This window comes from Lissotriton helveticus, chromosome 3_1 (genome assembly GCF_964261635.1).
Source record: "Lissotriton helveticus chromosome 3_1, aLisHel1.1, whole genome shotgun sequence".
In the NCBI taxonomy this organism is placed as follows: Eukaryota; Metazoa; Chordata; class Amphibia; order Caudata; family Salamandridae; genus Lissotriton; species Lissotriton helveticus.
In genome coordinates this window covers 842,670,847-842,697,838 of record NC_136061.1, presented here as the reverse complement: position 1 = coordinate 842,697,838, position 26,992 = coordinate 842,670,847, and the positions used below count along the sequence as shown (strand labels likewise).

General features: G+C 47.6%; 1 protein-coding gene across 3 annotated transcripts in view; it reads right to left on the bottom strand.

Moving 5' to 3' along the window:
• The window catches only part of ZMYM4 (zinc finger MYM-type containing 4), a 1,395,070-nt gene that overhangs the window by 1,247,889 nt on the left and 120,189 nt on the right, over window positions 1-26,992 (bottom strand). The window contains exon 1 of one of the 3 annotated variants that reach the window (XM_078681130.1): window positions 26,168-26,275. The exons of the other annotated variants lie outside the window; for them this stretch is intronic. The gene's annotated coding sequence lies outside the window, so the exon portion shown is untranslated. Of the gene's footprint in view, window positions 1-26,167; window positions 26,276-26,992 lie in introns of those variants that run through there. 3 annotated transcript variants of the gene reach the window in all.

The window sequence follows — 26,992 nt, the reverse complement described above, 5'->3', positions numbered from 1 at the left end:
TGTGGCATGCTGCGCTTTAGATTAATATATGTGTAAAAGTAAAGTGCGCCATACTGTGATTGCTACAATAGTTAATTGTGGATGCGTTAACAATTGATGTGTGCACTGATGGCTGGTGGTGTGTGTGCCTGTAGAAATTGTGCACTGATGGCTGGTGGTGTGTGTGCCTGGTGGAAGCGTGCCCTGACGCCTGGTGGTGTGTGCCTGGTGAAAGCGTGCACTGACGGCTGGTCGTGTGTGTGTGCCTGGTGAAAGCGTGCACTTACAGCTTGTGGAGTGTGTGTGCCTGGTGAAAGCGTGCACTGACGGCTGGTGGAGTGTGTGCGCCTGGTGAAAGCGTGCACTGACGGCTGGTGGTGTGTGCCTGGTGGCAGCATGCACTGACGTCTGGTGGTGTTTGTGCCCAGTGAAAGCGTGCTGTGCCCAGTGAAAGCGTGCACTGATGGCTGGTGGTGTTTGTGCCCAGTGAAAGCGTGCACTGACGGCTGGTGGTGTTTGTGCCTGGTGAAAGTGTGCACTGACGACTGATGGTGTCTGTTGAAAGTGTGCACTGACAGTGTGGTTGTGTGTGTGGTTGTGTGTGTGTGTGTGGTTGTGTGTGGTTGTGTGTGTTTGTAGGTGTGTGGCTGTGTGTGTGTGTGAGTGTGTGTGGTTGTTTGTGTGTGTGGTTGTTTGTGTGTGTGGTTGTGTGTGTGTGGTTGTGTGTGTGTGGTTGTGTGTGTGTGTGTGTGTATGTGGTTGTGTGTGGTTGTGTGTGTGTGTGTGTGGTTGTGTGTGTGTGGTTGTGTGTGTGTGTGGTTGTGTGTGTGTGGTTGTGTGTGTGGTTGTGTGTATGGTTGTGTGTGTGTTGTGTGTGTGTTGTGTGTGTGGTTGTGTGTGTGGTTGTGTGTGTGGTTGTGTGTGTAGGTGTGTGGCTGTGTGGCTGTGTGTGTGGTTGTGTATGTGTGTTTGGGTGTGTGGTTGGGTGTGTGGTTGTGTGTGGTTGGGTGTGTGGTTGTGTGTGTGGTTGTGGTTGTGTGTGTGGTTGTGGTTGGGTGTGTGGTTGTGTGTGGTTATATCACAGCATAACCATTAAACCTGGAAGTTTTAACTCATAAAAAGTGCATACAAACTGATGATAGGGCCTTTTACTGGCTTCACAAACACTGCCTCCTCCACGTGTCACGGAGCTGCCTCGGTGCGGTATCCTCAGTGCAAAACCTATTAGCATATTGCAGGACGCCTTGATTTTATTTCTTATAAAATGTCAAGAATCTTTTAGGAATCCAAACTTCTATTCACTAGCTCAGGGAAGGATATTAAAACTAGCATTTACATTGCGGCCAGCTCTAGGTAAACAAACCCCATGCTCGCACTATAGCCACAAGGTTGCATGCACTGAAAGAACAAGCACTGGCAAAATCAGCAAGTTAAGTGGGCGCCTGCTAAAATATGGCACCTGTGTTAATAATGCTGAAAGTTTAGCACTGCGCCCGGGGGCAGGACAGCAATGAGAAAGCTGCCTGATGCGTGGCCAAACAAACAATCATAGTCTGACAACCCTTAATAAAGAGGCCGGGGAGGATCGGTAAGGAAGTGGAGTTCACGAACCAGCGACGAAAGCTGCAGAAGGGGCCGCCACTGAAGCATTGCAGGTCGCTCTCTAGCTGAAAAACAGCACGCCATACAGCACAAATGGAGCTTTCATCAAACACAGTTGTAAACAGGAAGAGAGCCTCCTTGTATGGGAGCCTGGGAGAGTGGAGACATTGTGCTAGTCCGGCTATAGCACTTTAATTTAATGGCTTGCTGAGAAACAAAACCTGGTACGACGCAGCACGCAAATATGAAAGATTGGCACAAATTTAGAACTAAAAAATGATTTACTTTTTATCTTCCTGGCAGTCAACATCCAAGGAGGGATTTTGGGGATGAGAACTAAACAAAAGGAATTTTCACTGACAATGAATAGAACTCTTCTTTCCCTGTGCAATGCTTCTTTCAAGTTTCTAAGCGATTGTGCATTATTTAATTATGCATTTGTTATATTTCTAAAGTGCACACTTCATATTCCAAGAGATGTTGACTGTCTACATTTTGGTGAACTATACTGTAAGGGTTGGGGTGGAACCAATATTCCTCCACCACTGCCCCTGGTGGTTATCTTTTCAGTTCAAAAGAGAGTAAAATAAATATGGCCAAGGTAGGCTTTCTTGTAAATTCTTCTTTTGCTAAGCTGTATCTATAGCTGCTGTGGCGGGCGCGAGTATCTATAGCTGCTGTGGCGGGCGCGAGGAAGAGGGAGAGGGGCAGGGCGGGTTGTCGCGGCCCTAAAAGTGATCGCGTGAAAGCGAAGTAAAAAGAAATGCTGAAATCGAAAGTGTTCTGCTGTGGCGGGAGCGAGGAAGAGGGGATAGGGAGGGGGGCGGGCAGGTTGCTTGTTACATGAGGACACACATTCATTTTTGTTAGGCACAGGGAGATTAAGTGATTTGCCCAGAATCACAGGATGTTCAGCGTCATTTATTGTTCCACAATAGAAAACATCCATTTTGGAGAGGTATCCAAGTGACATGAGGAGCCCAGTAGCAAGTTGCAGCTGCCGAGTCCTCCAAAAAGAAGGCAAAATTAAACCCAAACCTTCAGGATTGCCATCACTGTAACGCATCCAGTTTTGATAATATTCACTGTCACATAGCCAGGTATTCCCACCAACCGCACTTTGGGTTTTTGGTCGTGTAGATTTGCTGTTCTAATTGCAATGCTAAAGTGTATTTCATGATATCTGTGGTGGAACGTGCAGCACAAAGCATGACTATGTCGGTACCTTGAAAGTGAATAAAACTACTCGATGCACTGCGGTGCTTGAAGGGGGTGAGGGTTTTTTTTTAATCTGACTTCAATCGCTTTTCTGTTTAATGTTTACTTATAAGCCATTATAGGCAATGTGGGGGAGGGGACGCCACACTGCTTCAAGGAGAGCTGAAAAAAAACCAACAAAAAATAAAACGTTAGGGTAAACTGCAGCGCTTGTAGAAGACTTACAGAATCCCTCGGATGGCAAATGGTGATCACTTTCGCGGCCGCTTTGATGTTCTCAGTGGCCGCGCGGCTCACTGAGAACATCAAAGCGGCCGAGAAAGTGATCACGCAGGCTGACAAATGGTGCACGCACCCGGCGCACATGCACTATACGGTAAACTGCAGCGCTTTTAGCGGACTTGCAGAATCCTTCGGATAGCAAATGGTGATCACTTTCTCGGCCGCTTTGATGTTCTCAGTGGCCGCGCGGCTCACTGAGAACATCTAAGCATCCGCAAAAGTGATCACGCAGGCTGACAAATGGTGCGCGCGCCCGGCGCACATGCACTGTACCCGATCCGCCTGCAGCCTTTGGGAACTCTTTCAAAAGCCCCTTACTAAATATCTCACATAGTATCGCTTACGCGATAGCTAGGCGAGACCTAATACCTGCCCGCTGCCGCCTGTACCAGCGGCTGCCTGGTTGCCCCCCTGCTCGCCCCAGACTGGGGGCAAGAAATCATCCTATTGCTCTTAATGCAATCTATATCTCCTGAAAGCTTCCATGGTGCCGCAGGCGGCTAAAGCAAGGCGCTGGACGAGGAGTCGAGGAAAGTAGGGTGCCAGCCAGCGAGGGATGTATGACGTTACAACTCATACTTTTACAACGCATACCATTACAACGAAATTTTTACAACGCAAAAACTATTACAACGCATGTATTTAAAACGCATGTTTTTACAACGCAGGTACCTTTACAATGCATACCATTACAACGTAAGTATTGGTAAGTATACATTAATTTTTTTAATTTAAATTAAATGAAATTAATATAATTTAATTTAATGTAATTTAATTTATTTTCATTTAATTAATTTAATTTAAATTTAATTTTTACCCTGTACCCCTGTACCCCGAAAACCCAAAACTGACCCTAAACTCTAAAAATACCCCTGTACCCCAAAAACCCAAAACTGACCCTGAACCCTTAAAATACCCCTTTACCCAAAAACCCAAAACTGACCCTGAACCCTAAAAATACCCTTTTACCCAAAAACCCAAAACTGACCCTGAACCCTAAAAATACCCCTGTACCCCAAAAACCCAAAACTGACCCTGAACCCTAAAAATACCCCTTTACCCAAAAACCCAAAACTGACCCTGAACCCTAAAAATACCCTTTTACCAAAAACCCAAAACTGACCCTGAACCCTAAAAATACCCCTGTACCCCAAAAACCCAAAACTGACCCTGAACCCTAAAAATACCCCTTTACCCAAAAACCCAAAACTGACCCTCAACCCTAAAAATACCCCTTTACCCAAAAACTGAAAACTGACCCTGAACCCTAAAAATACCCCTTTACCCAAAAACTGAAAACTGACCCTGAACCCTAAAAATATCCCTTTACCCCAAAACTGAAAACTGACCCTGAACCCTTAAAAATAACCCTTTACCCAAAAACTGAAAACTGACCCTGAACCCTAAAAATACCCCTTTACCCAAAAACTGAAAACTGACCCTGAACCCTTAAAAATACCCCTTTACCCAAAAACTGAAAACTGACCCTGAACCCTTAAAATACCCCTTTACCCAAAAAATGAAAACTGACCCTGAACCCTAAAAATACCCCTTTACCCAAAAACCCAAAACTGACCCTGAACCCTTAAAATACCCCTTTACCCAAAAACCCAAAACTGACCCTGAACCCTAAAAATACCCCTAAAAAAACCCAAACATATAACATTTTAAATATAATTATATACTTACCAATACTTACGTTGTAATGGTATGCGTTGTAAAGGTACCTGCGTTGTAAAAACATGCGTTGTAAATACATGCGTTGTAATGGTTTTTGCGTTGTAAAAATTTCGTTGTAATGGTAGTGCGTTGTAAAAGTTGTGTTGTAAATGTTGTTGACCGCCAGCGAGTAGTCCCACTTTGGAGAGTGCAAAAAATACCAAAAAGAACAACGAAAACAGGAAGTGAGCCTGCAATTGCTCCCTACTTTCAACCCCCGTGGCTCAATACCGCTAATGAGGACCCCCCTCCCCAACAGTACACCTCGCCAGATGCAGGACTGATGAGGAGTCTTCCATTCCTTCATACCGGATGACTGTTGACTCAAGAAATTCCACATCCTGTTTCACTTAATCTCGTGACTCGCCAGATACAGGCAGTGAGGAGGTACCAGGGCACGAGTCAGGGTACATGCTGGTGGACAGCATTCACCCACTTTTTTCACAGGGTGGACGCCGTCCACTCTGCCAAGAAGTTGGGGCCCACTAAAAAAGATGCTGAATTTGTCCAGGTGTAATTTTCAAACACCAGGACACTTTCAGAAGCGCCTGCAGATTGATATCTGCTTTCGATCTGCAACAACGTGCAGTTGTGCTGTTGGGGAAGGGGCTCTCTTCTTTCAGACTCCTGCTGGGCCCGTAACAAAGGCCGAATCTGAGGGGTCTTCAGGCCTCTTTTTGTTGGAGTCTCCTGGCTGGCAGCAGTCAGAAGCAAATGCAGCAGAGGGGAAACAAAGGCTCACACCTTGTTAGCACTTCACACATACCTAAGAGATGCAGCTTTTCACTTTGCACAGGCTCTGTTTAGGAGATATGCATGCACTGTAATAATGTCAAATGTGTTGATCTTCCCCAGTATTTGCACAAAATAAATAGCATTTATATCCGCTTACCTAAATATCACTATTTTTTTTAAAGCTCTATGGGTAGAGGAAGCCTAACGCTGACTAAAGGCAACATTGGTTTATGTGAAGCTTACAAAAGTGTGAATCTTCTGCCTAAATCTGGAGGGTTTGCAAGTATACTCAAAATGTGCTCAAATGTACTCATGATAGACATGCTAAACATATATGTGAGGACTTAAGGTCTGATGTCACTTCTTGTGATGCCACTTCCAGTGATGTCACGCGCCTCACGCGCTGCAATGTCATGCGCCGTAATGCCATTTGCATACTGAATAATTAGGTTAGTCCCCCCACTTATTTATCTTCTTGTCTCGTTACCATGCGGACGTTGCTTTCTTGATCCAGATCTGTGGTGATTATATTTGCTCCATGGATACATTTTGACTGTTCCTGATGTTAGTGGACCCACTTCTGGCAGTATTTGTCATGTAACTCACTTTCTCTCTTGTTTTACTTTGCCAGATACAACTACATTGTTGTATCAAACACCTGTTTTATATTTAGCTGCACGACATTATTCCCACCAGTGGATGTTATGCTTTTCCAGCCAACATTGGACACCAATTGATATCCTTTATCATTCCATTCATTACAGAAAACGTTTTTAAGCACAATTATATGTGTCCAGCGCCCGATTGAGGCTTATTTGGATTGAGACGTTTTTTTCGTACTATCATCGTCACATCTGCCATATATTCCAACGTGTTCATTTAGCCTTGAGAAAGTCGTGGTACTATTTTGTACTGACGAAACACGTGTCGGCTGTTTCCATTGATGATAATTTCCTGAATAAAAAGAATAACGGATTCACAGAGAATACTGACTTGTCTCTCCTGTTTCATGAAAGAAGAATGTATATGTGTTCAACATCATTTTTTGTTATGGAAATATTGTGATTAACATGTCACTGTTTTGTTATTAGATATAGGAAAGTGCACAGTTGACCCCACTCTATTGTGTATTTGTATTGCAAAATCCTTTGATTTGCTTATAGTCACCCCTGGTAGTGAGTGACGGGGGTCTCTGTACCACTCAGCGGTAGAAGTGGGCGGGGACGAAGGGCACGGCATGCCCCACTTCTAAAAATGATTCCAGTCTGTTCCCTTACTTCTTACTCTCAAAAAAGCATCCCGGGACGGCAAGAATAGTCCTCCTTAAAAACGATCACTTTTTTTCCCCATTAGATTCCAGGGGCTGCTCGCACTTCTCTGTGAACTCCAGAGGCTGCAGCAGCCCCTCCCTGAGCTCGCACAGACCGAGGGCAGGCCCATTGTCATTCCGATTGAGGCCAATTAGCCCCTTTCGAATGACAATGTGCCTGCCGTGCTCACTTAAAACTTGGCTATTCAGTAAAGTGTTTGGCTCTGACACATAATGTCTGCTCACCCCGGAGTTTTAGCGTCATGATACCTTCGGGTGAAAGTGCACTCTATAAATTTCATGACTGTAACCACATTTAATGAGTACCAATGGGAGAATACATGACTACTTCCACTCTTGTTTAGCAAGGTATGTTTTTCCCACAATTACTTGGCACCTTTGTGAGTTTAAAGTCCCCTTTCAAACTCCCCCAAGGAGATCCAGTAGTGACGCGAGCATTTGCTTCTGTTAGTCACTACAAGACTTGTGAACCTGAAAATTGTGGTGGTAGGACCCCCTTTTGCCCTCCGTGGCTGTCCAGGAAAACATAATTTCTGCAACAGCAGGAAAACATAATTTCTGCAACAGCAGGAATGAGTGGCAGGAGGTTGTAATTCCTGTTCACTCTTTGACTCCGGGCAGAGACCTCTTGCCAATGGTTGGCATCTTTTGGCACCTGTTACACAATCACAAAAGCGTGAGGTTCTGGGGCACTTTGATAAGAAGAAAGCCTACTTGAACTACGCAAAAACATAGAATTATTGCAGAAACAGCCTGGAGTGTCGGGATGATAGAAAAGCAAAGGGGAAGCATCCCTGATATACCTTTCAGTAGATACTGTGCAGAGCAGTGACGGGACAGAAGAGGCAACAGGAAAGGAGAAGTAATAGGGCAGGAGAGGTGACCGGAGCAGGATAAGTGACGGGTAGGAGAAGTAACGGGCAGGAGAGGTGACGGGAAAGGAGAGGTGACGGGGCAGGAGAAGTGACGGGGCAGGGGAAGTGACGGGGCAGGGGAAGTGACGGGGCAGGAGAAGTGACGGGGCAGGAGAAGTGATGGGGCTGGAGCGGTGATCAGACAGGAGTGCTGACCGGGCAGGAGCAGTGAACTGGCAGGAGCATTGAACTGGCAGGAGCAGTGACGGGGCAGGAAAAGTGACGGGTCAGGAAATGTGATGAGGCAGGAAAAGTGACAGGCCAGGAGCAGTGACGGGGCAGGAGAGGCAACAGGAAAGGAGAGGTGACTGGGCAGGAGAGGTGACTGGGCAGGAGAGGTGACTGGGCAGGAGAGGTGACTGGGCAGGAGAGGTGACTGGGCAGGAGAGGTGACCGGGCAGGAGAGGTGACGGAGCAGGAGAAGCGACGGAGCAGGAGAAGCGACGGAACAGGAGAAGCGGCGGAGCAGGAGAGGTGATGGGGCAGGAGAGGTGATGGGGCAGGAGAGGTAAAGTAAAGTAAAGTAAAGTCCACATTTGTAAAGCGCACAATCACCCGTAAGGGTCTCTAGGCGCTGGGGGCCGTCGGGAAGATTAAGCAAGCTATTGCCCAGAGTCACATGGTGCTGGGCTAACCTGCCGCCGGAGCCGGGGATCGAACCGTGGTCCCCAGATTCAAGCGTCAGTCGCCCTGGCCGCGGCGCCACACCTCTTCCTGAGAGGTGATGGGGCAGGAGAGGTGACGAGGCAGGAGAGGTGACGGCGCAGGAGCGGTTAATGGGGCAGGAGCGGTGAAAGGACAGGAACGGTGACAGGAGCGGTTAATGGGGCAGGAGAAGTGATGGGGCAGGAGAAGTGATGGGGCAGGAGAAGTGATGGGGCAGGAGAAGTGACGGGGAAGGAGAGGTGACGGGGAAGGAGAGGTGACGGGGAAGGAGAGGTGACGGGGAAGGAGAGGCTACAGAGCAGGAGAGGTGGCCGGGCACAAGAAGTGATGGGCAGGTGACATGACAGGCAGGTGATGTGATGGGCAAGAGAGGTGATGGGCAAGAGAGGTGACAGGGCAGGAGAAGCAATGGGGCAGGAGCGGTGATTAGGCATGAGCAGGAGTGGTAACCGGGCAGGAGCAGTGAATGGGGCAGGAGCAGTGAACGGGGCAGGAGCAGTGAACGGGGCAGGAGCAGTGAACGGGGCAGGAGTAGTGAACGGGGCAGGAGCAGTGAACGGGGCAGGAGCAGTGAACGGGGCAGGAGCAGTGAACGGGGCAGGAGCAGTGAACGGGGCAGGAACAGTGAACGGGGCAGGAACAGTGAACGGGGCAGGAGAAGTGACGGGCAGGAGAAGTGACGGGCAGGAGAAGTGACGGGCAGGAGAAGTGACCGGGCAGGAGAAGTGACCGGGCAGGAGAAGTGACCGGGCAGGAGAAGTGACCGGGCAGGAGAAGTGACCGGGCAGGAGAAGTGACCAGGCAGGAGAAGTGACCGGGCAGGTGACGTGATGGACACGTGACATCATGACGGGCAGGTGACATGACAGGGCAGGAGAGGTGATGGGACAGGAGAGGTGATGTGGCAGGAGAGGTGACGGGGCAGGAGAAGTGACGAAGCAGATAAGTGATGGGGCAGAGGCGGTCATTAGGCATGAGTAAGAGCGGTAACTGGGCAGGAGTGGTGAATGGACAAGAGCAGTGAACGGGGCAGGAGCAGTGAACAGGGCAGGAGAAGTGACGGGCAGGAGAAGTGAAGCGCCAGGAGAAGTGACGGGGCAGGAGAAGGGAGGGGGTCGGGGAATTGACGAAGCAGGAGTGTTGATCGAGCATGAGCAGGAGTACTGACTGGACTGGAGCAGTGAAAGGGCAGGAGCAGGCATTTCCCAGGGCGACTGGAAGGGTAGGGGGCTAGTTTAGTTTGGGGGGACCGGTTTTGTACAAGTGCAGGAGTTTTATAAACACTGCAAAGTTCTTGGTATATTCAGCAGGTTTCGGTCAACAATGCAAGTGCCAAGATAACTTTGGTGATCAATGTACATGCTGGAGAGAGATGGGAGCATGTTTTGTCTAGTGGCTGTTTTACTCATCTAAGGTAACGCAGAGGGGTAATATGCCTGCTGCAAAGAACATGTACCATGCATATCAAAGAGCAATATTTTATGTGCATAGTTCAGTGGGTACTGCTTTGTGTTCACTTCCCGAATGAAAGGACACTTGAATACATATGGCCTGGCAGTTCGGCCTGGACTGTTCACATTGGGTGCAGGATCAAGACTGATTTGCATATGGCTGGGTCCAAACTGGAATGGCATGGTGTGCAAAAAACGATGGATTTAGGCCCAGATCTTTGTACTGGGGTGAATGTATGACATTGTTCTAAATTCTGTCCATCAGTTGTTCTATTTGCTTTTGTCACCTAGAGTGCGACGGGTATGCCCAGGCGTGGGTCCCGTGCTCTCCATGTCACTGAAATCAAGCTATCCTGGCTTATGAGGGCTGAAAGCCCGAAACCGGTCCCAGGATGCTTGTTTCCAGTCCAGGGACGACCTGGCCTGGCAGTTCGGGCTGGACTGTTCCCATTGGGCGTTGGATCAAGACCGATTTCTATATGGCTGGGGCCAGACTGGAATAGCGAGCAAAGAAACGATGGAGTTAGGCCCAGATATCTGTACTGGGGTGAAAGTATGACATTGTTCTGCATTCTGTCCACTAGTTATTCTTTTTGCTATATTATAATTGAGCTGCTACTTGGCTGACATGAATGTGAAGGAACCTTTGTGGGTTTCCAGGAGTCTAGATTCTCCTGAAGAGTCCCTTTCTCTTCTGAGCCCTGCTTAACACATGTGTACAGGAGGAGCCCTGTATTCATGACCTCAATGTTTGAGACAAAAAATAATCATGGATTTCTGAACAATGAGAGTAAAAGCATTAAGGTAATGTTGTTCCTGCTTATATTTCGCATGCTTTACATAAACCTGTATTCCCTATGAGTGTTTGCTTTTTCCTGAATTAAACCTCAAATAAACATGTTTATCCATTGTTTGAATTAAATAACGTTATAAGCTGTAACTGGTCAGTGAAATGCTAAACGTACTAAAAATTGGCATGTTTTGCTATTTCTAGCCACACCCCTGATTCCGCCCACTGATTAAATCTTCGGTTATTCCCTCCCCCTGATTCTCCACCCACAGTTCCCCTACTTTTTTTCCCCCACTTCGACCACTGGTAGCACTCCGTTCGGATTACTTATATCCTGATATATTATTGTCCGATAACTATTTTCTATTTACCAATTGTTGTGAATGTGCGGTTATTCCCTTTTGGGAACACTACTACCAAATCGTATTATTCTTTTTTTTTTTTTTAGGACTTGTGCCCTGGGAGGTACTGCATTGGCAAGACAATCAGGCTTTGTACATTTTTGGGGTTTTTTTGTCCAATGCTTACCGCTTCAACTTTTATTAAAATGTAACCACAAGCGAATCTGCAACTTGTATATATGTAACTCTAACCACTAGTATCTGTAGCACACTTTTGTACTTACTACCATTCTTATGTGAATTTAGAGTTTTTCTGTTTGTATCTTTTGCATAACTCATGTATTCTGAAGTCCTTATGTAGTGTATCTGGTACTTTTGTAAAGCGCTCTGACACCTTTGGGTAAAGTTCGCGATGTATAAAATTTCTTTAATTAAATAAATAAACTGGAGGAGGTAGGGACGGTGGGGGATCTCCGGTAATAAGAAACAAACAAAATTGGGATTTTAGGTTACTTGAGTTACATCTCCGTCACGCGAATAACCAAAAACATGAATGGGCCAATAAAGTACATTCGCCTCATTGCCTTTGTCATTGGGGTAACTTTGACGGGCTCTACCCCATCCATGCATTCTGTCTTTTCTTTGGAGGTACAGCGCCATTGTCTAGGAAGAGTGTTTAGCTGTGTTGGGGGTTGGGGGGCTGATGAGCTCACCGACAGACGCCCATCTGCTCCATTAGCAATACGCACAGGCAAGATTCACAATGAGCAGTCAAGGGATCGCCAGCTGCTGAGCCCGAACCCCACAAACCCCTACCCCCTGCCCCCGTCAACCCGCCCCGCCCCGCCCCCTCCCTAAAAACCTCAGGGGAGTCCAAGCCGGAACCATGCCGCCTGGCTCTCATTTCCATTGGCTCTTCTGACTGGCTGCCCCGGGACACCGAAGGTGGCCACCTACAAGGCGGCCACCCTTAGTGCCATAGGATGGCACAGACCCATGAGCGGTCTAGTGTTCGGGGGACCAGATGGTCCCCCTGTGATGTCACTTCCTCGTCCGGGGGGAGGAGCAGGTAGGCTATATGACTCAGGGGGCGAGGGCCAGGCGCCCTCTTTGTTCTGGACGCGGTGGCGAGCTGACCCTCGCCCCCCTCCTCCCTCGTGGACTTCGGACGGGTGGCTGCCCGTGCGCGTTTTGGGCTCGCCTGGTCTTGCGTCGGGTTTGTGACGGGTCTTGCGGTGAGTGAGGCAGGGTGTGTAGCGCCGAATGGGGCGGGGGGAGGTCTGGACAAGCGCTTGACGTCAGCACTGCCATTAAGTGCATGTTGGTCCTTTGGCGGGGGAGAGAAGGGGGGATGCGCTGTTCAGTATTTTATTTATGCATTTTGAACGGAACTGTGGAGCGTTGCAGCCGCACTTCTGCGAGGGGATTCGTGGGGTGGGATTTCCTCGCCCTGCTTCCCGGTGCCTTCCGCTCTTCTGCTTGCCCGGGTACGTGTCCTCTTGCCCGTCTGCCTCCGTCCCGCCGTGTGTGTCCCGTGGCCTGGCTACCCTACCGGGGGCCGGTACCCTGCATGTCAAGGAGGGCGTGCTTGGGGAGGTGGGAGCCTGTCGACTAGAGTTATTGGGTCGCGGCCAGGGGTTGCTGTGCTGGGTTATTTTTTTAGGCGACGGTGTCGGTGACTTGTGTAAGGGTTGCTGGGGGCCGCGAATGTGGGTGGGAGCAGGCGGGATGTCCTTAAAGAACTGAAATATGACCCAACTAAGTATGTACACAAAAGAATGTGGGACTTTTACCTCAGCCTTACAAATGTTTGTACAAAGGATATCTGCTGTACTGGAATACAATCTCTGCTGCCCCGGGGACTCTAAACAGGGCAGATATAATGTATGCAATACATCTGGACTACTTATGAGCAAGCAACGAAAACCGGCAGCGCGCGAGTCAGTTTCGCCCACTCTGTGTCTGTGGAGAGATCCTTAGGCCCCCAGCGCCGGGTTACCTCTGGGTGGCTGTGCGCTTTAAAAAGACTGGATTTACATTTACATTTTACCAAGCTGCAAAGCTGCTGGATTCTGTCGACTTCATCAGTGGGTGAAGGTTCTTGGCAAGAAAAAACGAAATGTGTAGTGATATTTTATCAGTTTGCGTGATCCGTTCCATCTATTGGGCCACTGTGCAGAATAGTGTAAAGTTACTTGGCAGGGGCAGGGTTTCCTCGATTTACCCATGTTACATTATTGTTTCTTAAGTAAGAATCATAATTAATAGAAAAACATATGTAATTTCCTTATCCGCTGCCTTATATTTGCTCACTTTAGAGCACACTTCCACAGATGTGCTAATTTCATTGTAGGTCTGGGCTCCGTAGTGCTGAGGGGAAGCCGGGGTGTTCGGGGCTTCGGGCTTCCCGTTTCCCTCCCTCGGTCCCGGGAATGGGGGGGGCGGCGTCATCAGCGGGCTCCGCGGGAGCGCTTGTGTACTTCTGCCTTCTGCCCACACTTTTCTCCGGCGCCCATGTTGCCGGGCTGGTTTCTCTTGTCCTTGTGGTTTGGGGTCCATGTGGACGTTTAAAATGGCCTGTGGTCGGTTTTTTGCGCACACCCGCCCCCTCCCCTCCCAGCATATTTCTCAGCGGAGGGGTGGGGCTTCTGAGTCCACGCGCGAGTCTCGGATGTTCTTGAAATTCTTAAGGACAGCTCATTATTTATTTATTTAGTCATTTATTTATTTTACGTTTTTATATAGCGCAGACTTTACACGAAGGCCTCAGATCGCTTCACTACAGGAACGGTGTTACCGGAAGTGGACATTGCACGTCTACAGTAGTTAAAAGTAGGCGTTAGTTAGGTATGGAATTACTAATTAGGAGGAAAATCCAGATGTGATTCGTAGGTTGTCTATTAATTCACCAGTGCAATGATGAGGTGGGGGGCGGGCTTGGGGATTATTATGTTTTGTTTTTATCTTACTGCAGGACACATGCTAGAGAAAGTCGCCACACGCTATTTTGGCTCTCACAGGAGGTGGGTCATGAATTGCCATGCATCAAGTATTACAATGTAGCGTTGTTAATTAAAATGTTAAGGAAGGGACTTAACAATAATAGCATGATTAATTTAAGGAACAGATCCTCGGACCTAAATGAACTGTGCAAGGCTGGCTTGTGGGGCGGTCTAAGGCGCCAGACTCAAGAGTTGACTCTTCCCACCAACTGGCTGTTCTGGTCTCCGATTGGAGGCGTGGGTTCATATCCCACTTCTGTCACAATCTCTTTGGCGGGCATAAGGAATTGATATCTTTAATTTTATAACTGCAGGACAACCGCAAGAGAAGTTTGTAGGAACATACTTCATGGTTGAAATAACGTGGGTAAACTTGTTGGCCTACTGTGGTCAGTGGGCCGGGAATAACCGAAACTGTTGCTGTGTGAGGCCAATAAAATGTATGACTTCAGAGAGGCGGTTGCTGAAGAATGTGAACACTGGGTGGTTCACCCACTGTATAGGTCAGGTAGCCTAGGTGTGCTATCCAGAGATGAGGTGGTTGAGGGGTGAGTTGAACCTACTTTATTGCTCGTACTGCGACGTGGCTCTATTGGGTCATGGAGTCGTTTAGTGGGCAGGAGTAAATTAGGGAGCATATCAGAACGATTGAGTTGACGTAAACATCTATGCTCCTGTTGAGCTCGTAGAGTTACATACCATATTTACGCATGTATAGTTATTTTCATACGGTGGACAGTGTAGCCGGCAATACGCAACAACTAATCTCCCTATTGCTTCCCCAGTCTTCCCCGGTATAGGTCAGGTAGCCAAGGCTAACACATACCCAGGGAGCTCATAATCTAGCTGTTGACAATGTGAGCATATGCAACTATGTTGCAATTATTGAACCAAATCGAGCAAGTTTTTTCCATCAGCCTTCACCCTCCTCCGTCTGTAGTTTAATCTGTGATATAAATCAGGCTGCACAATGCATAGAGAAACCACGTTTGTTGACGGACAATATACAATTTGGAAAACCATTCCTTAATGGGGACATACGTCTGCCACAACACTTGTAGGACGTCAGGAGCCTCTAATTGTAGTGTTATTACATTTACATAGCGCTTCTGCCACTGAGTAGAGCTCTTTGTGCCGGGAAACACACTGCTGCTGCACCCAATGTTAATTTTATTCCAGTGGTTATTGTTGCTCATTGTGATTAGTACTGCACCCTTAAGGAAACCATTACATGCTTTTAATCTGTTTATAGTTGGTGTATATTAAATAAATGGCCATTCTGCATGCCTTATGAATCAATGCATGTGGGGAGATGGCATGTGGCAATTATACGATTACAATACCAAAGGTAACAACACCATGGGGTTTTGTCCTATGCAATTTTCTCGAGCCCGTCCAGCCTCCCCAGGGTCAGTTGGGGGACGGGAGGGGTCGGGGCTTGGTTGACGTTTTGCTTTATATCCATGCAGGCAATCGGTCGGTGAGGACGTCGTGGTCACTGCATGGCAAGTCACCGAAGCGACCCGTGTTGTGGTATGGGATGCGTCCCAAGTGGTAAATTGATGGGGGTGCATGACTTTGTTATAAGGTCCACACGAATGCTGTGTAGGTGGTTTGTATATGGCATATCTTATGAATCAGTCTGCTAATAACTGATGGTTATTATCATCGGTGATCAGTTTAAAAGCGTATCATTAGTGTGTCGGAAATAGTGGCCTTCATCATCGTTTCTGCCAGGAAGTGCTGGGGTATGGTAACCGCGCTAGGTATGAATAAAAGTTTAACCGGAAAAGTGCGGGCCTACTAGGATGTAGTTTGCTTTGCATGAGGATATTAATGCAAGGACTCATAACCACTTGAGGCCGAAACTCTTTGGGGGGCAAGCTTAGATTAAAACCAATCAGTAAAGCGATGAATGACTGAACTAACCGGTCAAGTTTAGAGGCCCGCAGCCGATTACACTGTTAGTTTTATATGCAGAGGTGAAAGGAACCTTGATTGCAGGTCTCTGCAGCTCTATGCTCCTGCTTTAGATAGCACTGACTTTACCCGATGGTGTCAGTGCGCCTCACAGGGGGGACAGAACTGATACACAATAGTACGTTAGGTGTTCTCATTACAAAAGCAAACGCTAAGTTACGTGAAGCTAAGTGACAAACATGAGCAGACAGTACAAGAGGTTATATCTGGGCATTACAGGAAGAGAATGGGTCATGTGTGCAAGTTACGCAAGCTTATATAGTACAAGTGAGGTAAATTAGTACAATCATGGCAGACAGCCATGCATAAGGACCCTATTAGTTTTCGAAGTATGCAGGTAATGCGGGCTAATTACGTTGTGTAACTCAGACCAGGCCTGGCATGAGTAGCTTGTGGGGCATTGATGGCCCTGTCATATTGCAGGGAATGCAGATTGGTAGATGGGGGGGGGAGCTTTTAATGAATGTTTTCTGTATCATATGCAGGAACCATGCTGGAGAACCGCCCTGGCCACACGGGGGGGCAAACCAAATTATCGACAGGTATAAGGATCATAGCACACTGGGGGCAGTGTGCCAGGGTCGGGGATTCCCATGTTCTCCCCTGTTGTCATTACTATCCGCGGTGTGGGCTTTGCGCTGGCTTCACCCATGAAAGTTATACATTGATAGTTAACTGGGACCCGGGGCTTATTAGGTGTCCCCTGTGCAGTATTGGGAGGTTCTCTCTTACTGTTGAGTCTGGCCAATTTGTTGATTTACGGTGCAATAATTGGGGCGTTCTCTCTGGACGCAGTGGCAGAGCAAGGGCAAATCATGCATTTCCAGCGATAATTATTTGGAAATGGGTTGTCACTTATACAACTGGTTGATTGGGGCAGAGCATGCATCCCTAGTGCAATAAGGAATTGTGTTAATCAGTCCAGCAACGGGTACGCAACTAAGGGGCGCTGATCCTGGCGATCGAGGAGCAATGACTTACTGGTCGTCGCTGGTTGGGTTTTTTTTTCATGGATTTGTTCTTTCTTCCAGAAACGCACAGGTTTCACGCTAGAAGGGTCAGACCACGCCTAGCGGGCTGGCATGCCAGGGCTTGGAGATGATGCAGGGGAAGAATACACTGGGGCCAGGGTGTGGGGGCCTGGGTCAGTACGTCCAGGATTGGAGTGTAACAATTTGCTAGTTCAGGACAATCGGATCAATTACACAGGCACCACCTGGAAGGACAACAATGTCCTGACTTCTGGTAAGGGAGAATAGAAGCAGTGTTAAGTGCAGGGGTTTGAGCAAATTACCAGGACATCCATACAAGTCACCCCAGTGGTGCTCAATTACCTTATGCAACTACTGGCCTCAGCGCATGGGGATCCTAAAGGGCAAACGGACAGAAGACTGGTTTGGTAATCATTAGGGGAAGGGGGCCACGGGTCCTTGGGTAAGTGCGACTAGGGCCCGCCCAAAGTCCAGATGAGGGTGACAACGGCCTTCTGCCCAGGGCATCATTTCAGCCGTATGGGGGCCGGGTTAGCTTCTTCTGACACACTGCGAGTTATATTCGGATAGGTCATTTCTGTTAGGTCATGATCCGGATTTAGTGAGCTCTGCAGGGTAAGGCGGCGCAGCAGGGACCTGGGATAACCAGATCAGGCTTGCTCCTGGGTTTGGCAAGTTCTGTATGGGTCAATGGGTGATGCGCCATGAGTAAAGGCATGTACATCCTCTATTTCACTGGTTCAGTAGGGAACCATCATTAGCTGTAGCGGCTGCGCACCGGTGTAACAGTGTGGTTCTGTTTAGTTCGCCCAGGGATAGGGCGGGCAAGGGCAGCAACTTGGCGGCCGGAAACTGGAAGAAATTCATGGGTGCAATGTAACCTCAGCAGTCAAGCATGGAAATCTTTTGCAGAACCCTGGTTTATGGAATATATGCCGGTTATGGGCTAAACATAATATCTGCCTTCCTGGAAAAGGGGTGTGACTTAGTTATTTTCAGGATTGGGCGATTTTGCCTTTAAGGGCAGAAATGGAGGGGACAGGGTTCCATTTCAGACAACCCCAGAATGCAGTTTGCAGGCATATTTGGGAGGTTCAGGGACTTTACTCATAGGTTTACTCCTTTTCCCTGATCGAAATGGATTGAATGTTACCGGACGCTTCAGTTAGGTCGGGCTGACCGGATAGGGACAATTGGTTGCTGATTAGCACAACTGTCCAGAGTGGAAAGGACTGGGGGGATGGAGCACGAAGAAGGCCATCTCCAGAGCACATTTTGCAGTTGGTTGAGAAGTTCAGGGACATTACCGTTACAGTTCTCAGCCCGGAGGAGTGGCTGAACTGATAGGGAGTTTGGTTGCTGGATAGCCTTGCTGTCCAGAGGGAGAGGACAGGTCCTTGCTTGAGCTGAGGGAGTCCTGGAAATGAACAAGCGGTAGGTCACTAGGTCTATGGGTGACGAGGATATAGTGGATAGTGTCGCCCGACATACATTGGAATACCTTGTAGCAAAGGGGATTTGGTTTCACAAGACATGATTTGCTACATACTAAATGCACTGGGTGCTTTGATGAAGGCGGTATCCAAAGTAGGGATGGCAAGCTTTCTGCCTGATATAGTGGAAGTACTGGTAGCGGCGGGTTCTATTTAGGAGATAGCTAGTATGTGGGGGGACTCTGGGACGGCGGTTGCCGCACCCAGAGCCATGGCGGAGTTACAGGGCGATCCAATGCAGGAAGGTACAGAGGGGTACCTTCTACAGGAGCACCGGAAGGGTGCGAGAGCAAATTATCCCCAGGGAGATCCACGCTGGGATGGATCCTGGAGGAGTGACGGCGCCCCGTTAGTCCTTCGGGCGGTTGTAGACCTGAGCAACCGGGGGTTGCCAACAACGCTCTGCCCCCCCGGAGGGGGAGGGGCAAGAGCAAGGGGCGGAATAGGGTCCGCCGAGGGGAGGAGTTAGACCTTCCCCCAAAACTGACAACGCCCCCGCGGTTAACACCCCAGGGGGTTATGGCTCATCAGGTGGGCGGGTCGCGAGAGGCGCCTGCTCTGGATCGACCCGTAAGATAACCCAACATGTTGGCATAATGTATGTGCTAATAAAGCTGCAACAACTTTCTCCAACAAATCAGAGTGTGGTGTCTGTTATTTGGGAAGTTGGAGGAGGAACGGTCCGGGGTATGGGCCGATATTGGCACTATGACTGGCTGCCCCGGGACACCAAAGGTGGCCACCTACGAGGGCGGCCACCCTTAGTGCCATAGGATGGCACAGACCCATGAGCGGTCTAGTGTTCGGGGGACCAGATGGTCCCCCTGTGATGTCACTTCCTCGTCCGGGGGGAGGAGCAGGTAGGCTATATGACTCAGGGGGCGAGGGCCAGGCGCCCTCTTTGTTCTGGACGCCGTGGCGAGCTGACCCTCACCCCCCTCCTGCCGCGTGGACTTCGGACGGGTGGCTGCCCGTGCGCGTTTTCCCGCCCATTCCGCTTACCCTGCTTTCGGGCAGTAACTGGTCAGTGAAATGCTAAACGTACTAAAAATTGGCATGTTTTGCTATTTCTAGCCACACCCCTGACTCCGCCCACTGATTCAATCTTCGGTTATTCCCGCCCCTGATTCTCCACCCACAGTTCCCCTACTTTTTTTCCCCACTTCGACCACTGGTAGCACTCCGTTCGGATTACTTATATCCTGATATATTATTGTCCGATAACTATTTTCTATTTACCAATTGTTGTGAATGTGCGGTTATTCCCTTTTGGGAACACTACTACCAAATCGTATTATTCTTTTTTTTTTTTTTAGGACTTGTGCCCTGGGAGGTACTGCATTGGCGAGACAATCAGGCTTTGTACATTTTTGGGGTTTTTTTGTCCAATGCTTACCGCTTCAACTTTTATTAAAATGTAACCACGAGCGAATCTGCAACTTGTATATATGTAACTCTAACCACTAGTATCTGTAGCACACTTTTGTACTTACTACCATTCTTATGTGAAGTTAGAGTTTTTCTGTTTGTATCTTTTGCATAACTCATGTATTCTGAAGTAAAGTAAAGTCCACATTTGTAAAGCGCACAATTACCGGTAAGGGTCTCTAGGCGCTGGGGGGCCGTCGGGAAGATTAAGCGAGCTATTGCCCAGAGTCACATGGTGCTGGGCTGACCTGCCGCCGGGGATCGAACCGTGGTCCCCAGATTCCAGCGTCAGTCGCCCTGGCCGCGGCGCCACACCTCTCCTTATGTAGTGTATCTGGTACTTTTGTAAAGCGCTCTGACACCTTTGGGTAAAGTTCGCGATGTATAAAATGTCTTTAATTAAATAAATAAACTGGGGAGGTATGGACGGTGGGGGATCTCCGGTAATAAGAAACAAACAAAATTGGGATTTTAGGTTACTTGAGTTACATCTGCGTCACGCGAATAACCAAAAACATGAATGGGCCAATAAAGTACATTTGCCTCATTGCCTTTGTCATTGGGGTAACTTTGACGGGCTCTACCCCATCCATGCATTCTGTCTTTCCTTTGGAGGTACAGCGCCATTGTCTAGAAAGAGTGTTTAGCTTTGTTGGGCGTTGGGGGGCTGATGAGCTCACCGACAGACGCCCATCTGCTCCATTAGCAATGCGCACAGGCAAGATTCACAATGAGCAGTCAAGGGATCGCCAGCTGCTGAGCCCGAACCCCCCAAACCCCTACCCCCTGCCCCCGTCAACCCGCCCCGCCCCCTCCCTAAAACACCTCAGGGGAGTCCAAGCCGGAACCATGCCGCCTGGCTCTCATTTCCATTGGCTCTTCTGTCCTTGTGGTCAATTATTGGTCAGGCTTCGTTGGCATATGGACTGTCTTTCTGTTTCACGCCCTGGGGAGGGTAAACTTGCAGTAATAAAAAGGTGCGCCCACCACCCCAAAAAACAACGGCCACGCTGTCCTTCTAGAGACCATATGGCAAATGCAAGCATTTTACGCACACGTATAAACCTCATTTCTTTCATATTCACATTTATTGGAGAGCTGCATTTCTTTGCGCACGCGCCGGGAGTGGAACTTCAAGAGTTGGTTAAGGAGCATGGTTTTAATTTTTCTGAAACTGAAAATAGATTAGGGGATGCATACGATGTTTCAGAGCAGCGCAGGTGGAGCCTCGGTAAGTGGCAGAACCGAAAAGGCCTGACCAACCTTCGCTGCACTTTTTCCTTAATCACTCTGCATATATTCTACAGACGAGTTTTATTACACACACACCCCTCCCCGACCCCACCACAAAGAGGAAACCAAGAACAAGCCGCAGTAGTTTGTGTCATTTGTTATTCTTCTAAAGCAGGGGGTCATACAATAAAACCTGTAGATGGTAGCTCAGAATCAGCCAAAGAAATGGTTAAGGGCAGAAAGGATGGTGGATGGAAAGAGTAGTGGTGAGCATATTCGGTAACAGAAAAGGAAAAGAAATGGATAAAATACAAGAGCAGAGAAATCTGGAGACCAAATAGGGTACACAGTGATATATATTTTTTTTTAGGTATTAACATCGGCATACGTACCTCCAAAAAACAAGCATTGAAAATGCAATAGGTCTCGCCGTTGATTAAGTTAAAGCCATTTGTTTTGCTAATGGTGTTGCATAGCAAAGCAAATGGCTTTAACTATCACTCACAACACTGAAACACCCCCACGCAAGATCAAAACAACAACACACTCTACATGCTGTAGCATTCAACCTATGGAGACAAATGCTTCAGTGCCCCCTACAGGGGTAATAAGCACTATACAAGCATTTGCAATGCAATAGGGCTCGCATTAGTAAAGTTAGAGGTATTAGTATTGTAAATTACACATTTTTATTTATGTTTTTGTTTTGAAAATAGCGAAACTAATAACTTTGTCATTTACAATGCCAATAGTGTTAACTTTTGCAAACGTGACACCTATAGCATTTGTAATGGAGGGTCAGTTTCAGTGTGTACAAATAGCACAGAAGTGCACTCTAATCTCTGCCCTAAACCCGTGGGATGTCTACTTCCGGTCGTGTTTTCAGCCATTCACTGGGGATTGGACACCGGCTGGTGCAGCTGTGGTGTTCGCATCCCGCTGGGATAGAAACAAGCATTGGTCTGTGCCAAACTGACCACTCGTTTTATCAGAGTGGTGGGACATGACGCAAGGCACACCATCTCAGTGAGGGGGGTGGGCTCCGGGGATACTCGTGCACGAGGCAAGGAATCAAAGTGCCCACCCTCAGTTCCCCAATAATTGTAAGAAGTGTAAACCATGACAGCGCTTAAACTGGGCTGGGGATTGACAGTGCCAAACAATTGCCGAAATCTAGAATGAACAATTGTTATCCATCTGTATGTCACACAGCGGCACTGCAACATGGGGTGCAGGAGGCGCTACATCAGCCCATACAAATTGAAAGTTTTTAGACAGAGAAAGAACAATTAAGAGGCCATTTCGATGTTTTTCTTCGGGCGGCACGTGTTGTGTTTTCAGACAGACAGACACATTTCCCCCTTGCCTTTAGTGGTGGCGAATGAGGCAAGAGCTGTGAGAGGGGATGTTTGGAGGAAGAGAGTGGGGCGGGATCTGTGCCTGGGTCCCGAGACTGCTCATCTTCATAAACACTGGTGAAAACCTGCACACTGGACCCAAAAACTCAAAATAAAAAACCGACAAGTCTCTAACACCGATTAGATTGAATTTGACATATGGCATGCGCAAAAAAACTCAAGACCAGTCACCTATTAGGCGATCCATCAGAATTCCAAATAGACAACAAGCATTGGCAAAGTGAGCAAGTCATGCGGGCGACTGCTTAAATATTACACGTGGCACCTATGTTTATGATGCTGAAAGATTAGCGGGACGGAAATGAGGAGCAAGCTGTTGCAATGGGTAAACAATGGTGTGTTATTTACATAGCGCTAAACACAGAGTGTTGCCTCTTCTAAGCGATGAAAAACATGCATTTGTTACTATTAGCTCCAATTTAAAGGTACTGGATGTAACAACCTCTTAAGGGTTGAGGGCTGAGCTTTCCATGGGGGGAGGGGGGTGGGGTCCGAACTCTTATAGCCGATGCCAGCGGCACGGCTCGGCTCTAGTGATTAATTCTACACTCAGAAGAATATTCGTTTTTATGAGATTCTACGTCTTGCCACACGAAATCTCAACAGTGTCGTACCCCTTTATAATGCTGGGCAGTCCCGGTTGGTTTATTGAGACATTATCTCCATTTACACCAGCGTGCACTATTCTTCAAACAGCAATGTTCTAGAATGGATCGAACGCTCAGAAAGGCAAACTTGGGATTTTAATAGAAGACCACACAAACTGCCACTGAAAAGTAGCTGGTGAAGATGTAACAACCGTGCGGTTTCAAAGCCGTTGTGAAACCTGCACTGACGTCGCCATTCATGAACCACCGGAGGTTTCCTTTAAGTCGGGTGGGGGAGCAGGGGAGCCAGCAAGTGGGAGGGAATAGCTCGAGGGCATAGCTCTTGGCACTGCTGGGTGGGCGGGGGAGCAGCAGCCTGAAGAGATGAAGGCTAGTGAGAGACAGATGGCCGTGAAGCAGGGGGCGGGGCAGGGAGAGAGGAACAGATGGGAAGGCCGTTCTGCTTACAGGGCCAGCAGCAATGATACTTACTCGATGTTTCACAGAATAAATAACAACTGTTGGTAAAACTAAAATACATTTCATTTTCTGTCCGTTAAGGGAGGGGGGTGGGCTGCCTGCTGGGCTGCTGCTTGGAAAGCGATGGAAAACGCTAAGCAGTAGATATTGTTTTGTTTAAAACGTGGTTTTGAAGCAAACCGGACAGAAAAGCAGGGCAGAAATGTGCATGCCTGAAGAAATCGTCCCACGGCAAAAAGCAAAACAAGCACTGGGGGGCGGGGGGGGGGAGCAGAGCCAGGGAAGAAGGGAGGCACGGCCTGCGGCCGTGAATAAGTGACGGCGGGGGGCGGGGCAGCGGAAGCCTTTAGCTGGGGAAGTAGAAGGGAGGCATGGCCGTGAAGCAGGGGGCGGGGCAGCGAAGCCTTTGATGTGCCAAATGTTGCTGGCAGGGGGAAGGATCAGGCAAGCTCGTCCACAAGCTCGTGAACTGTTGGGAATCCTCCTTGAGAGCCAATCAGCTGCCTGCCTGAAGAGAGTCTTTGGGGAAAGAAGTGGATCAGCGACATAAGGACTCCCCCTGTTCTATTTCTGCGAAATAGAAAAGGGACGAGCCCTAATAAAAAGCAACAATACAAGTCGCCCCATCCTAATGGAACTGAATGGACTCCCCGTGCTTGCCGACATCACCTTCAAAACCGGCTGCGTCATTTACAAAGACATCACAACCAGCTCCCCTACTTGTTTAGCAGACAAGCTCACCCTCTCTGGCGGTTCTTGGCACACCTGCAGCTAGGACATCATCATACTGCAGGCAAAGTATATATATATATATATAAAAAGAAAAAACACAAGACAGCAGGCCTTTTCCCATCTGTGCACCAAGGATCTAGAACAGTGGTTCCCAAACTTTTCACTCCTGTGGAGCCCCATTGAGTCACCACCGGAAGCCGGGGACCCCCAAGAAATTTGTAGGATTTAAATTTCAAACATTAAAACAGTAATTCGAACAAAATAAACACAGGTGTACACAAAAGAAAAACTAGAATTACTAACAATTTTTGGGGCATATTTACAAGCCCCTATCCCCATGGGAACGTCACTTTTTGTGATGTTCCTGTGGCGATATGGGCTTCGCCTTATGTACAAGGCAGCGTTGAGCCACTTACTGTGGCTTAACTCTGCTTTGCAAATAATACCCCCTTTCATGCAATACTTAACGTGAAAGACGTGGGCAGTGGGTGTTGCGATGGGCGTTCCACTGCAACACCCATTGATTTTTTAACGATGCCTCCTATTTACAAGGGCAGGGTAAATAGGAGGCTGCGCCAAAATTAAAACCAGGAAACACCTGGACTTAACTAGACGAAACGAGGAGAAATGCTTTATTTCTCCTCGATTTTGCTTTTTCCATGTGTGCTGCCTTATGCAGGAAACATGGAAAAAGCAAAACGCCTTGGGTTTTTTACGTTCAGGAAGGAGGATCTTCCTGTACATAAACAATCTTCCCCTGCACGCAGTCACACTTGCACTATGGTGCAAGGGTGCCTGCATTGGTGCTACCCTGCTAAGTGTAGGGCCAGCGCAGGGGGAAACGCAGGACTGCACCATATTCTTGTAAATATGGTGCAGCCCTACGTTTCCGAAGTGGTGGACTGTGTCATTAAGCCAAGGAAGCTAACGACACGCTCCTCCACTTCTGTTGTAAATATCCCTCTTAACATTTTATATTGAAAGCATTTGCAAAAAAACAAAATAATTTAATGGGAAGATTAGTGCTGCATCCCAGTGATAAACTTTTACATGGCTGGTTTTCTTTTGTAGTACAAGGCTCCTGCTCCAGCCAGGGCCAGCCTGGAAACCAAAAGCAGCCCTAGAAAATGTTTTCAGACCAGTCCCCATACGGTGCATACCAAGTGCAATGAGTGAGCCTGGCCACTACAAAGGGGTCTTTGGAATGCTCTCCCCCAAAAGTTTTTGGGAAACAATGGTGCAGTCTACAACAGTTATCATTACATATTGAATTGTATTAGCTTTTAAAGAATAGTAAATGAAGACCTTATTATGCACCAGGATACGACAATCTGGGAAGAAAAATAAGTTACTGACAAAAGCAGTAAGAAACCGACTGACTTATGCACATGAAATTTAAAAGAAATTAAATGCATGGTACATGTTCTTTGCAGTAGGCATATTAACCCTCTGTGCTACATTAGATAAGTTAAAGCTGCCACTGGACAAAACTCTCCTCTCTCTCCAGCAGGTACATTAATCACTGGTGTTATCTTGACACTTTTATTATTGCTCGAAAACTGCTAATTCTGCAAGGAACTTTGAAGTGTTTTTAAAACTGCTGCCTGCGGACCCCCTGGGAATGTGTCAAGGACCCCTGGGGGTCCGCGGACCAAAGTTTGGGAAACACTGATCTAGAACAATATCCATATATCCATCTAGACCACCCCAACACTGCTCCAATTTAGGAACGCGTTTAAGACACATCTCTTTAATGGAAACAACATCAGAATGTATTATCCATCCAAAAACCAACCTTCTTCTCCTATCACTCGCTGACTTTATAGTTTCACCCTGTCCCGACATCCCTTGCCTTTTTGCTAGGTTTGAGCTAAAGAAATCCCATATTCATACATCACACTGGCTTTTGCATCTGGGAAGAAATAAAAAAAGAAAGCACTTTAGCCTCACATCAAGTTTAAGTGGTTCAGCTTCCACTTAAAGTTAAGTTATCCATTTCATTGCTTGTCTTTTAAAAAAAATATTTATAGAGATAACCCCAACTGACATCAGTGGTTTATTCCATGTATTAAAAACAATAGAAAGCACAAAATACGTACAAACATATCATTATAACCTAAACCAACTGGAAGTACCAAATGGAAAAAGATGAAAAAATAATTGCACTGAATATTTTGTTTTTATTATATATTTATATTTTTTATTTTACAGTTTTATATAGCGCAAACCTGACCCGAATCGGGCATCGGAGCGCTTTACAGCTCACCAGTTGCGTTACATGAGGACACATTTATTTGTATTCATTTTTGTTAGACACAGGGAGATCAAGTTATTTGCCCAGAATCACAGGATGTTCAGCGTCATTGCCGAGACTTGAACCCAGTTCCCAAGATTCGAGGTCGACCGCCATAGCAGTTAGGCCAACTCCTCTCCCCTATAAATGAACTGTTTTAACTCCCATCTCTGTGCTCCGTCATAAATATTGGTGAATTAGAAATTTTTAACATGATACCACACAAAGTGGTGCCTGGATCATACTTTGCAGTGACATCTCTTAATCAAATCCTTGAATGATATCAAGCAGAACTCATATCACAACTACCACATTTGACTTAAGATA